The sequence below is a fragment of the Micropterus dolomieu genome, linkage group LG13 (assembly GCF_021292245.1).
Source record: "Micropterus dolomieu isolate WLL.071019.BEF.003 ecotype Adirondacks linkage group LG13, ASM2129224v1, whole genome shotgun sequence".
NCBI classification, from domain to species: Eukaryota; Metazoa; Chordata; class Actinopteri; order Centrarchiformes; family Centrarchidae; genus Micropterus; species Micropterus dolomieu.
In genome coordinates this window covers 18,211,143-18,222,319 of record NC_060162.1, presented here as the reverse complement: position 1 = coordinate 18,222,319, position 11,177 = coordinate 18,211,143, and the positions used below count along the sequence as shown (strand labels likewise).

General features: G+C 38.2%; 1 long non-coding RNA gene across 1 annotated transcript; it reads right to left on the bottom strand.

Annotated features, from left to right (window-relative positions):
• Positions 1 to 10,257: 10,257 nt before the first annotated feature.
• LOC123982226 lies at positions 10,258 to 10,643 on the bottom strand. Its single transcript, XR_006827919.1, has 2 exons — positions 10,561 to 10,643; positions 10,258 to 10,466 (listed from the first exon to the last, which is right to left on the bottom strand). It is a non-coding gene; the product is annotated as an uncharacterized LOC123982226 (long non-coding RNA).
• Positions 10,644 to 11,177: the final 534 nt, after the last annotated feature.

Here is an 11,177-nt window from a genome sequence, read left to right as displayed (position 1 = left end):
GATTTTCCCCAGGCTTACCTGCTGACTCCTGTCAGTCTGGAAGTTTGTATTCCACTGACAGGCGGAGGCTGGTGTAGCAGGTCTACGTATGATTTTTATTAAACTTATGAAAATTAATATTTCAGAAATATTAACTCAAAAAAAACTTTAAAAAAAGGGCACCACCGGAGATTCAATTCGCCCAGAGTCTCTGGACCTCTGGGTAAATTTTTAATAACTAGTGATCAGTTAGTTAATAATCGCTCAATTATCTTAAATCAATCAGTGAATCTCATGACAGGGACTTGGAGTTAGACAATACACACACACAGTTCCTGTGATTACGGTGAAATTTATTAGATAACTAAGGTGAAATAAATAACATAATAAACAGTTAAATACACATCAAAGAAATAAGCAGTGGTTGAACAAACATGATGTAAACAGCAAGAATGTTGAGTTCTATTGTAAACTGGGTTCTCATGTGGGGAGAATTTGATTTGTACGGGCAGCTAATAAACGCAAGCTATGATAATAACTCAGTTAAATTTGGCTATGAATTTTAAGGGTTAAAGATAATCGATGAACAAACTATTGGACATCACTGATCACAGAATGCAGGGTTTTAGTCTTACTGCTTGTTGTTTCTCCCAGCCGGGTTGCTGGTTGGCGGCCTCACGCTGGCGGAGTTCCGTGCGTTCTCGGTTAGGATGGCTTAAAGCTGTTGGCCGGATGCGTTCTCTGCTAGGGAATTGCTCCGGAGGTCCGTCTTGGTCAGCTTATTGAAGAAAACTTGCAGTGGGAGGCCTTTCCAACCCTGGCTCGGGTTAAAGGTTTGATTGTCCTTTGTTACTGCTGGCAGGCCCACGTGGCCAGGTCCGGGCTTCGGTGGGAGCAGTGTTAGCAAGTTAGCTCGACGAATAAAGCTTAAAGAACTTGGTCCTTCTTGAATTAAAATTGTGTAACTTAATGGTCTGATAACTTTAAACAAACAAAACCAAAAGAAAATAAAAAGCAAGTAAGTTGCTGGAAACGAGGGAAAAGCCAAGGTCGTGGTGCTTTGCGTGTGTGGCTTGAAAAGAACAAACTTCTTCGAACTTCTTAGGGCGTTGCTGGGAGACGGAGCACGCTGAGCGCCTGCCGAAGTGCAGAGGAAGAGCGAAGAGGAGCCAAGAGAGCGAGCGAGTGCGTCTCGCTGCTTTTGTTTGTTGGGGCGTGGTTCCCCAGAGGGGCTTGGCTTTGTTCCCCCTGAGGGCTTGTTCCAGTTTCCTGAGAGACTGTCTTTTTAACTTTTAATATGTCTATTCTAAAACCTATTTGCGCGTGTTGTAATCAAATATCTTCCCACAATCAATCAATCAGATGAGAGGAACTTAACTAGCTTCCTGGATAATATTGGATAATATAACATTCTTACTTAGAGAATCTCATCTCCAGCTTCACCAGAGGGGGCAAGTTTTACGATCGAACTGCCCAAAAACAGCACTTAGGGAAAGCAAACCTTTCACCTCCTCCTTTGGGTGCTTCAGCTGTCTGTTGAGGGTTGATATCTCAAACCTCCTCCTTTTCTTTCTCTCAGGGAGAGAGAAGGAGTTTGGAGTCTCCAAATGTATTTGATATAAAATGCACAAATCCACACTGGCTTGTTCACAACACTGGCACAGTCAGCTGGGTGAGTTTGGTGCTGAGGATGTCCGGGATGATGGTGTTGAATGCTGAGCTGAAGTCCACAGACAGGATCCTTGCATAAATCCCTGAAGAGTCGAGGTGTTGCAGGATGTAATGCAGTCCCAAGTTGACTGCATCATCCACTGACCTGTTAGCCCTGTAGGCAAACTGCAGGGGGTCCTTCAGGTGGGCCAACACCAGTCTTGCAAAGGACACATGAGAGCCACATGAACACAATTTAGACTATTGTAAAATAATGAATAGAGAATTTATTCATAACAGAGTGAAACAAATAGTGATAAGCTAAATTGCACTTCAGGGTGAGCCAAGGCCAACATAACAAACAAAACAGCTCTAACTAGAAATCTGCGCTAACCTATCAAACAAACAAATGAAAACCAACCACAAACAACTGACCTCCCTTACTAAAGTAAACATGAGAAAAACGAGTGAAACAAAAGTGGCGGACCACCCCTACTTAAATAAATCAAGCTGTGGCCTGTTGCAAGAAGAGGAAGATGCCAAGATGCCCCTGCACACCTGCAGCTGAAATCTTCTCCACTTAAATAGCAAGCCTTCGGGGAACAGCCAATCATCTGCCACCAGCTGGAACCATAGCCACCAATCCCCCACCGACAAGAGACATAATCTACCAATCACACTGATGTTATAGCACAGACCTATTTACATAAGAAACGGACAGGAAACAGAACAGATGGCAAGAAATACTGAACATATATCAAAGTTCACAAATTAAGACCACAGTCTAACATACATGAAGAAAATAATCTATATCTTCAGGCATGGAACAAGAACAGGGAGACATTCAGCGCTGGGAGAATACTGTGATACAGTGTCAAAGTTCATTCTTGATATTCAATCCAACAATTATATTTCAGTCTAGCTCAAAGTGGTGGTCCAACTGACTGCCTGTCCAACACGTCCTCATACCTAAGTGACAAAATAGGTAGACTGTCCCAAACTACATATATGACTATAAAACAAGAAATTCCCTGAGCACAGCAACAACAACCAGGTGCTGGTAGATAGCAGGATGAGGCTATGAAAAGTCAAAAAACAAACTACCGCACACTGATCTGACTTTACTGCATTTATTGTGAGCAACGCATTTTGCCCATCATGTCTTCAGGCTCACACAGTGAAATTACAAAAACACTCACAGGTGTGCTAAATAGACACTGTGTAGGTCATATGACCAGTACATTCCGTTTTATCTATAAATTTTTTCTCGTGTATATACATTTATGAAATCAACATCTTATACAAAATCTTAATAATACTACATATAATAATACATATGACCAAAGGCATATTTGACAGTTGAAAAGTATAAGTCTTGGGATAGTTGGTGACACTTGGTTAACAGTCGCAGTTTGGTTAGGTTTAGGCGATAAAACTACTTAATTAGGTTTAGGCAACTAAACTACTTGGTTAGGTTTAGGAAAAGACTGGTTTGGGTTAAAATAAGTACCTTACGTAAGTGATGTAACAAAAGCAAAATAAGTACAAGTACAGTACTTGTTACCTACGTAACATTATTAGTAATAATGTCAAACTTCAAATAAGTCAACATTTTCTTTGTTTCACACGGGACTCAAACCTCAGTCGCCCAAAGTCCTATATTTGTTTGACCCATCCATCCATCCATCCATCCATCCATCCATCCATCCATCCATCCATCCATCCATCCATCCATCCATCCATCCATCCATCCATCCATCCATCCATCCACTTCCATATGTGTACTTGATCGCTCTATACGTCACCTGACTTCCTCTTTTGCTACTGTCATACAGCCACTAATAATAAGCAGCTGCACAATCTACCTAAACAGCTGTGTTTCTGGTGAGGATGGACTGTCACAATGACAATGATAACATGCTGATGTTTAGCTGGTGTAATGTTTAGCATGTTATCATGCTAACCTTAGCTAATTACCACTAAACACAATATTTTTGTATTTTTTAAATAAACAAAAAATAGAGCTTTGACATTTGACGCAAAAAAAACAGATCAACAGTAAGAAATTGTCATTTAAACACAATCAAAAAATTGTACTGGATAATGTTGTAGGTGTTTATATCTCTCCTTTATAGGTTAATAAAAGATTAATTAATTAAGATTAAGAAGTAATCTCCTACTGTTTCCCTGACCTAGGCTTTGATAGATGACTTTAATGTTGGTGAATAATGTGTTGTTTGTGCCAGATCCTAATAGATGCTTAGTGATTAGTGAGATAATTAAAAATTGTGGGAACAGAACTTTGCCAGGAAGAAATTCTTAAATTGATGTATTTATTTATCATCAAATCAAGTCACTTTCCGCAAAAGCATCAAGAAACTTGCTGTTTTGCTACTTCTGTCTGACTACCTATGAATAATGAGGCCCCCGATGAACATGAATAAATAGAAGAGAAACTGTGGCCTTTCTTCTTCTTCATGGGAACATGAGTGCAATTATTACTGCAATGACAGTTAGTGGCTCCAGTTCAACTCTACTCCCTATGGGAGAAACCTTCAATAGAGTACAAAGTGTTTCTCTTCTGACGTGGTTGATGGTTTTCTTGAAAAGCAAGACCTGTAGAAATTATGGTCAAGTGTCACCTGTTCATCTAAAAAGTAATGAATGAACAAAATATATTTTAGCTTGTGTAACCCAGGTTACAAACAGAGCACTAAGTCATAAGTCATTAATAATGATTGAAATAACAATAAACAGATTGAAAAAAATAATTTATGGCAATAAGTAATATTTCTTAAAAACACATTCTGTTGGTTTCATGCTAGTTTTAAGTGAGATAATTAAAAGGTTTGATATCCCTTTTATACTGTGCAGAGCCAGGATATTTTTGAATTTGACTGAAGTGTGTTTTGCCAATGTGCTAACAAGGTAATTAAGCTCGTCACAGCTCAGTAAAAGAGAGAAACTTCAATTCAGAAGGTGTGTGGTTATATTTTTCTGTTTAAAAAAGAAAAAAATAGATCCCTCACCACCATTTTAAGTGAACTTTCCAGGAGTAAAACAGAGTGAAACAGTATATTTCCTTTGTTAATTCTGAAGTTTTATAATGACTGCTTTCTTTATGGCCAGGTTTTTTCCCTCACACACCCCAATTCTCCAAGACATCACACATAGACAGGACACCAGATGGCGAGCCTCACCCAAGGGATTTGTACCTACAATGACTGAAAAGACGTCCCAGCTACTCGATCACCTGCATATAGTTGACCTATTGAAATACTGCTCTACTGCTGTTGCGTTAGGATTGTAGATTTAAGGAAATATCATGCTTGAGTATGACTTTGCATTTAGCAATTGCTAATGTTGTACTGTACTGATGTTTGAGTTGAATAATAAATCTTGATTGTGTTTGTCCTGTAAAAGGTTCAAAAGGGGCAACAATGTAAAAAAAAAAAAAAAAAAAAGCCTTTAACCAAAGAACATACATTGGTCATAACTTTAAAGACAATATCTAGAAAATACATTGAAATGATTGTTTAAACAAACTAAAATAACTTATAACCAAGGAATTTTAAAAAGCGGTTTAAGTTAATGAACCTACTTTACACCTGCTGTGAATATTTGGTATGTGTACTGTAAGTGTATGTTTTTTAATTGTCAGTAAGCCACTGGCTTGTTCATTTAAAGGCTCTAGTCTATGGTCTATTTTATTTAGTTCAACCACCTAAACCTGGTCCAGTAGCTCATAGTTATCTTTTGATATAGTGCCACAAATGCTATGCATGCCACTTATTATAAGTGAGTGGTTGACAAAACGGTAATATGGTGGAAGAGATTTCCTCAGGTTCACATTCTTTTTTGTGCTCTGCAGTCTGAAGACATGATAAATTCACATTTTGCTTTGAGTTCTCTCACTCCTGTGCTAAGGCATTAGCAATATGAAAGGTACTACTGTGATGATTTGCTTCTCGGTGTGTACTTAAAAGGCACCCTGTGAACACTGAAGATGAAGTAAATTTTAGACAGAACATCCATAAGGGAGAGTTATGTCTTCATTGCAAGAAATCAATTACTTATGCTCCAGGAAAAATTGAATGTATCACTGGGAGGGGTTGTAAGTCTTTCAGGGTATATTCTGAGGTGATTAATGAAAGTAGTTTAGCTGCTGGGGGGCTGATTGGTGAGTGGTTTAACTGTCAACAAACTTGCACATGCATTTATTTGATACATGCATGAAAATGTATGTGAAATCACTTCCAGTCAAATGAATTGAAGTTCAGAATCAGGAGGAACTATTTTTTTTCATGTGTTTGAACAACTTGCTGTTTTCCAACTCTGAGGTACCATAATTCATCATCAGACATCATTAAGATAATTAATCAGATCTCCATGACAATGACTGCAAACCTCGACGGTATTGTTTGGGAGGTACAAGGGTTCCATTGCTACTGCTGCGAGCCATATGGCCGCTTTAGACTCATAATGAGTACAGTTCACATTCTGGCACAGAGTGAAATTCAAAGTGAGTGCTGGATTCCAAAAATGATCTCCAATATCTGGAGAGTGTATAGCTCAATGATACGAGGGTGGCATTTTGCCTTTTTGCAAATTATGATGCTGCACTTCTAGCCTGTTTGAACCGTGACCTCGATAGTGTGACACATTTGGGAGAAGATGAGCACCTTGAAATCTTGAGTGGTTCTGCAAATGTTATGTGACACGTCCACAAGTGGAAGCGCGTAAGTACCTATGGTCTTACTCACATGTGTGGATTAAATGTATCCTGAGATAAACTGCTATTTAGGTGCAAATGTTGTATTACTGTGAATCCAGCGTTAAATTAGGCCATTTTGGTCACAAAGCAAAAGTTTTGATTTTATTCTTTCATCAGTCCTTCACCTATGGTAACCACAGAATGAGATTTCTTCTTTGAGCAACAATGAAAGGGAATTAAAAGTTTGAAGCTACTCTGCATGCCATGCTGCCATGATGCAAAACCCATAGTAGCAAAAACCTGATGATAAAAGGTTAATTTCTTCTACTATTTTTTAGATTTAGCCTCTTAATACCATCATCACTAAATGTCTCACATGTTGTCAGGCCATGTCATGCATTTATTTATTATACACCAGATGTAATTGTGTTTACTTTCTGTCATTCACTTAGTGGGCAACGCACAGGATGTTTGCACTTAAAATGTGTGTGATTATCACAAAATACCTATTTCCCCTAGCAAATGCAAAGGAAATGACTGATAAACAGTGGAATGATTATATGCTCAAAGTAATCTTGTTTGCTTGATCACAAAATATACTGACAATGTATTGTTTTTGTTACTGGCATAATAGAAAAACCAATCCTTTCTTTAACTTTTGCCATATTGTTTTCCCTGTCAACAAAATTCAGCACTGGAATGATGTAGGAGAAAACAAAAGGTGCCTCCTGTGGAGCAATGGAGCCTCTGCAACGCCCTGACACAGAAGTAGAAATCCATCTTAAATCATAACAGCAATCACTCTTGCTTTTACTGCAATAGCTACATTAAATACAGCTGTTACCCAGGGCCTATCATTAAAGAAATGTGACCATCTGCAGATTCAGATAATTTACAGCTTTACTTAACTTTCAGGGACGCTTATTAAAGCTGACTTTGTGATATCCAGAAAAGTTTAAAGAGAGCTTTGCCCTGCAGCGGGTAAAGCTATCCTTTGCTTTCTCTTAAATTAGATTGCACCACTGCCCACTTGTTATTTGTGTTTACTACAGCCTTTGGTGCCGTGGTTGATGCCAGCAAAAACAAAAACAGTCATTGAGACAGATATCCGTTAATGAGCAAGCTACTTACCTAGATCTCTTTCAGTCACTGGCGTTTTGTCTAGTTCTGTGCAGAGAAGAGGGGAATTTATGTTCAAATGTTCCGAATGCCTTTTTTGCTGTTTTTTTTTTAGCGTAGATAGCGCCCTCTCTGTTTGTTAAAATGCTCAGTGGGTAAACAGGGATACAGGTGTGTGTATGTGTATGCGTGCGTGATTGTGTGCTTGAGTGTGTATGAGCACATTTATGTCCATCTGTCATCTGTCCTGGGGGTGGATCCATCATTGTTTATGTCCCAGGACAGATGCAAGCTCAAATGCAATATCTCACCTCCACTCCCAAAAACAACATAATGTGTCTCAGACAAAGATATTTGATGTGTTTATATGCGGCTGTGCTGTTGCCAGCAAAAGCAACAATAGAGCAGCATATTGCATAGAAAACAAAAAATCAAAGGAAACAATTTGATGCTTGATGTAATTATACACAGGTGGAACGAAGTCAGACTAGAATTCTCTTCTGTGACATATAAATGATGTGCGCCTACATATCTCAAGAAATGCAGCCTGAATTCTGTCTCTTTTAACAACAATAGAGATGTGTGTGACCCAAAAGCTCTGGTTTTTAATGGCATTTAAGACTCCAGACCAATTTGTACCTGTCCATTCTTGTTTTCTTGACTCTGCAGTGTTTTAATCCTGTCATTAAGGGTTCATTGGTTTTAATGGCAGTTGCTTCATTAACTGGAGCAAACTTGACTGAACTGAAAATCTAAGACAGAGTACCTACCTTCACAACTTGACTTGAAAGTAGGCTTCCTGAGGAGCTCGTCCTTTGAGTCTAATGTATAGCAAAGCAGCCAGCGCCAGCAGGATACCAGTTAAGGCTGTTCTTAATGATGATGCAGACTGCAGTGTCAAGATGGTACAAACACCGGTTGTGGTGTGGCTCTGTGGTTAGTATATAATTTTCAAACCCGTTGGCCGTGTGAGTCTTGATCAGATTTGCAATTTGCATGTTTTCCCCTGTGCTGGTGTCAGTTTCCTCCGGGCACTCTTGTTTCCTCATATAGTACAGTGCAGGTAAGGTGAAGTGGAAACTATCCACTAACTTGCCTGAAGGAGTGGGATTATGTGTGTGTCCCTGTGTTAGACTGGCAGCCGGACTAGGGTGTATTGGGAGGGACTCCAACCCCCGCAACCCTGCTCAGAACAAGAATGGATAAATGAGATTTCAGTGAATTCCAAATGCAGGACATTGCCAGTGTAATTGCTTTAGAGAAATCGGTCACCAGTTGGGTAAACATGGACTGTTTCATATAAAGAACTGCTAATACGTCTATGAATTCAGTTACCTTTATGTATGTGCTGGAGATAACATTTTCATCAACAACGCACAACATTTTGAGCAGTTTCAGTCTGGATTGATGGCAAAGTACTACAAAGATGGCACAAAAAGAAAAAAGTGATGATTTAATTTTAGGAGCTATTTAGCATTCTAGTGCTACTTTTAATTATACTGTTTTCTTGGCATGTAGTTTTTTCCAACAGGTTCAGTTTTGAGCTCCATGCTTTTTATTTTATACTCCCACCCACTCATACCACCTGTAACCACCACATTTGAATGCATGGTTTTCCAAGAGAGGTACACAGCAAAAACAGGTTAAAGTTATTGTTTTATGTATGTCACCATAGCTACTTCACACAATACAGTTGCAAAGAAAAGTTTTATGATTAAGGGTTTCAACACTAATAGGCCAGAGATGACTGGTCTTAGTTGACAGGTAGCAATTACAACCCTCAATCAAACTACTGTGTTATACATACAGTATGTGTTATATGTGGACTGAAAGCTTTTGACACATAAAAGCCACTTTCAAATGTATAGAGTGGACAATGCCTTAGTCACTGCTTGATAAATCTTTAAAATGCTGGGCTGAAAGGATGAGAAGAGAGTAGTCGCTGGGGATTGTGATAATGCATTTTTAAAAATAGGCTGCAATTTGAAGAGGGAAATAATCATGTGTCATCAAACAAAACTTTGTGATGAAGAGAATAGGGTGGTAGCTGATGTGTTGCCATAATTCAATTAAGGCCTCCACAATTCTTAGAATTAGTGAGAGCGTTGTTAAATAGTTTCAGTGTACATAAATATAACCACATGTAATTCATTTAGGTTGCAGTGATTTGATAAAGCAATATTAATTAGATACATTAGCAAAATACCCATAGATATAAAGTTTTCTATGTTCCCATATGTTCAGGTAACTCATTTTATTTTAGCTCAGTTCCATCATAGATTCACTGATTTCTTGAAGCTATTTTAGAGATTAACCTTTTCTTTCACTAAACTAAACTATTTTTAAAATCCTTGTAATAATGATAATTTAAAACTCGTTTTGAAGATGAATTGCCTTTGCCAAAACATGTGAAATTAATGACGTTATTTTGAGAAAAAAAACAAAACATGAATAAAAATAGAAAATAAAAACAGTTTGGGTGTTGCAGCAACAACTGAAAGATCTTACACAATTGTAAATTCTTTTTCTTTTTGCAGGTTTTAGTGGTTAACGCAACTTTCCTTAGCTCTGCTTGTGTACATTTGCTACACTGAGGTGTTCCAGCTGTGTGTTTTCAATGATGAATATACTGTGGAAGAATAGTTTTTTAGCAAATGAAGGAAAGTTTTGTCTTATCCATCCCTTTATTTTCAATTGTTTAACATCTAGTTCAATCATGGATAAAGCCTCATTAGGGCAAAGCGTTGGAAAATCAAATTAATGGGTCAAGTTACAACAAGTTACAACTTGCAATGTTACTGTTTGTTTGCTGAGTTTAATCCCAAATGGCTGCTAATTTGCTAATATTAATGGGAAAGTGCAACATGCTTATGACATTGGTGTGGTATATACAGGATGGAAAAATTCAGTACAGCCAGCTCGTACAGCATAGCAACTCCAGCATCGTGGCAAAGATATGTCCAGCTCCATCCCACAGCAGAACTTTTAACCAAGTCAGAGACCTCTGAAAATGAGATGTGTAAATCCTTCACTTGGCAAATTGTGTGCATGCGGATCTGACATCAGAAGGCTTAAAAAAATCACTAACAAACACTCACCTCCCATCTCTCAGTTTCTGTGCACAACAAACCCTAGGTTAGGTGTCACAACAGAGACAGTTAACATAATCTCACTTGCAAAGACATGCACTCTTTCATGTACACACCGTAATACACACTCACATACATTTTTGAAAGCACACACAAACATAACTCATGTGAACACAAATTTGAAGATAAACACCAGGTATTGGAGAGTTGTTGTTTTTTTAAATGGGAGAAACAGATAAAATTAATGTGAAATCACAAGAATCTAAAAAGACATGAAGACACATTTGAAGTAGAGAAATAAAAGAAACAGATAAAGTAAAATAAAAAATGGTATGGTGCTGTGTGAGGATGGGGCTCTGAGTTTGCTTCCATCTACTCCCTGAGCCTCGTTAATCAAGTGATTAGAAAACTGTTCACTCTATTAGTGGCTTGATGGGTTGACTGATTCTTGTCACAATATTACAGGTACTCTGAAAAAACATTAACAAGACAAATACTATAATGTTATGAATTTCAAGACACTGGTATATTAGAACATTCAAGAAAGCTCCTCTATAGAGTCCACAGTATAAACCAAGTTTGTAGGTTTCAGAAGTTAGGGGGACGCAATGAGTGTCAGGGTGCCA